This window comes from Branchiostoma floridae, chromosome 14, assembly GCF_000003815.2.
Source record: "Branchiostoma floridae strain S238N-H82 chromosome 14, Bfl_VNyyK, whole genome shotgun sequence".
NCBI classification, from domain to species: Eukaryota; Metazoa; Chordata; class Leptocardii; order Amphioxiformes; family Branchiostomatidae; genus Branchiostoma; species Branchiostoma floridae.
The window spans coordinates 21,108,307-21,111,959 of NC_049992.1; the positions used below are offsets into that span (position 1 = coordinate 21,108,307).

At 40.9% G+C, this 3,653-nt stretch overlaps 1 protein-coding gene across 1 annotated transcript in view; it reads right to left on the reverse strand.

Moving 5' to 3' along the window:
* LOC118430255 overlaps positions 1 to 3,653 on the reverse strand; it is a 20,871-nt gene that overhangs the window by 16,455 nt on the left and 763 nt on the right. The window lies entirely within an intron of this gene.

Here is a 3,653-nt window from a genome sequence, read left to right on the forward strand (position 1 = left end):
ACACGGATACTCTTTATAAGCTCTGCCAACATTTATAACTGTATCTTTTAGATATTAAGCTTACATGGTGCGGAAAGTTCCGATTTAAGCCTCATAGACCACTTGAAGCCAGCCTAAAGGTTATTACGCCCTCTATACTACAAATGAACGCCAACTTAAGCCCATGAGAAAGTCACGGAAAGCCCACCGGGATAATATGGCTTTAAGGAACCTTTAAGGCTGTGTGAACATATACCAGAAGGAAACCGTGCGAGGTCTTCCGTAAACGATGTGTAAATATTGTGGCAAAGTATATAAAAGATACCGAAAGGCACATGAAGGTATTTTTCCGAACTTAAAGGAAAAGCTCAAGTATAATGAACGCCAACTTAAGCCGGGAGAGTGAAACGTTATGTTTTAGGATACATTTTAGCATGCTTATATAAGGTACCCATTTTTGTGCCGTACTAATAGATTCTTCTAGTCAGCCAAGCCGGAATAAGTCCATCGCATTCATTATTTTTAAGACTTTTAGATATGAATTGAGGAAAAAACAAACAGATAACTGGCAACGATGGGCAGGACAAACTGAGACTCAAGGCCCCCCCTTAAAGTCCGAAAGTGAAGAAAACTCAATACAGGTTGCCGGGAAAAACCTGAAGTTTAACTGTAAAACTATTCTCGGCACAATTCTATGAAAGCCATTAACCACCCCCACCCCACCCCCATTCAATTATTTTTTTCGTCGCCAGGAAGACCTGATTTTAACCAGGCTGTACACATTGTCTGTACGTAAGGGTAAACAGAGGCGGTGGCACCGTTGTGTAGTTGTGGGGGCGAGTATTTAGCATGTCACCTAATTGAGCGCCGACTGACAATGGAGTTTGACCGATTACAAAGAAAGCTGCCAAGCCCCTTGATTGAACCGGCGTTTATAGCCGCTGTTTCCTTTCTGTACGCGTTCGTTAATTACTTATTGACGTGGACGCATTGTTAAGGCGTCACCTATTGCAGTTTAACCCTATCCATCCAAGCTTAAATTTTCTAAAATACGATTTTTTCCACATATAACCCTAAAACCCAATGGAAGTGGACTAAAAAGGTTCAAATGATTGTGTTTTGTGAGAAAATAAAAGATTTTTACGGAATTTGAATAAAAATAACATGTATTTATCGTTGAAAATGACATTGTCCACCATCTTGGATTTTGACCCATGATGTCATCAAATCAGCATAAATTATGAATAATCAATTAGAAATGTAACTTAGAATTACACAGGATCTTAATGATATAGATAAACAAGTTTGCTTTAGCAATAAAACTATGAAATCCCGTAATTCAAACTAAAATTTGTAAATTTGGTAAAAAATGCCAGTCAGAAACCCGAAAAATCGCAAAATTGTTGCTTACAATATTTTAGGAAAAGTCATCAAGTTTCGTCGTCCTAGCACACGTCGTTCGGCAGTTATACGACGTCAAAGTTGGCGCGAGCACTTTTAGCCCCCGGTCTGGATAGGGTTAACAAATGCTAGGCACCGCAAGTAAACTGTACCAATAGCATTTAAATTAAATTCGCGTGTGCGCTTAAGAAAATAAAATTGAAAAAAAACACACCTAAAGTTTTAAATTTGTGGACCATTAATGTAACGTCAGTTAAAAACGATAAAACATACCATTACAACTAAAGAGAGTTTATTCCTGTACTACATAAGATAGTAAATTGCAAACATTAAACGCAGAATTAGGCAGAGATCATGCAAAAATTTACTACAGATCTTTCCATTTTTCTGTAATGTTAGTCACTCCCGGAGTGTAGAAAACAATTTGTTCAAAATAATCGAAGAATGAATGCCTGCGCTGATGCCATCAATACCATGTCCTTAGTTTGGCCCTACAATACAGACATGGGATGAAAGTTGATGCTCGAGATGAAAACCAAGGCCCTTGCACGTACGCACGCAATAACGATAAGAACGCCCTTAACGTACGTTAAGCTCACCGAGGGAATACCTTCCTTGGATGGGCAGGCAGCACAGCTTGCAAGACAAGTCTCAAGCCGATGTCCATTCCGTCGACACTACCGAAATGTCAGGACACACCAGGAATCAGACCCATACCCCTCGTTAATGCTTCAGCGCAAAAATCCTGGCCTCGCTTTATAGTTTCTCTCCTCCAAGTTTACCGACTCTGCAATAAGAGCCCAACACGCATGTGACCAACACTGCAATTTTCGCAAGAGTCTCCGACTTTCTCATGGAGAAGCCGTAGCCGTTTAGCCTGAGTATCATCCTCCGTAGTAACCGCTCACGACTTTCGCTTGCTAACCACGGAAGCGAAAGTCGTGTGCCAGCAGTTACTACGGAGGATGATACTCAGGCTAGTAGCCGTTAAAGCAACCTGGCTTAATCTTTCTTATAGCAGCCCACTTAATATTTCCGGGGCCGGGGAAGAGTCAGCTACAGCCGAATACAGCAGAGTCTTTGTTTTACTCCTGTCGCATTATTCACGATCTTCGGGCGTATTTCGTGATCGTTGGATGGTGGGCCGATTTAAGTTAAAGATCGACATAGGGTCGTGCGTATTTTTAACCTGAAAACCGTTCCTCTCACATATAAGCGAGGCTCGGGCGATCGCCTAAAAATAAGTTTATGATCATGAGCGTCCCATGACGTGGCGTCTCCCTTGCACGCAGACATTCTACATGGGAGTACCCACAAATGGCCCCGCATGGGGTAGCGTAGGGGTGGGTGGGTGAGGTCTCAGGCCGCCTGCCTGGCACGTAAGCCCTTAACGTTGGGAGCACTTACAACCGTACCGTACCAATGTTTTATGTCATTCTTATGTAAGATACGTGAATCATCATCATCATCTTTGACGGATGTTTGATACGTGTTCAAGGGCAGACAAAGCAAGACAAAGCATTCCTCATAACAAGGCAATAGTTCCATCAATTTTGATGTCTTGTTGTGGGGATCTTTCTAACTTTTGAATGATCCGCACCTGCGGAATAGAAATGATGACAGGAAAATGAATCGTGAAAATTCCAGCCCGCTTACTTACACAGGAGCCACAATGACAGATCAGACTTGATAGATAAAAAAGTCTGCGTTTTCAAACGAAAGGGAGTCCGGCGAAACTCGTCCGAACAACGGGCTTACGTCATCCGACCGAGGTCCAAACATATTCATATATATCCCGGCAGATAAACTGAAATGCTTTTAGACACAAAGATGTAAAAAAAAATAAAGCATAATATGTCAGACAGTTCTTACCTTGTCAAGTCAGTACAACAATGAAAAAACACACTAAAACATTCAGTATCCGTCAAAAATAGATTTCAATACTATTGCACAAACAAATACATGTACGTGGTACAAATTAATTCTATTTTTATAATCATGCCAAACTGTATCCCTTGCATACTTTTCTAAACAAAAAGGGAACGCATTGTATACAGATATAACAGCCGTTACAAGATATATCAATTGTGTGAGGACACTGAATAGAACCCTTTGTCACTTGGGCAGCGCTCTCACCGCGAAAAGAAATCTATGATTTATTATGACAACGTGGAGCGATGACTTAAACAAGTTATATGACAATTTTAGGGAAAAGAGGATACAAACGTAATACTATTTATAAATGAGACACACACTGAGCGACTGTTCAGTGA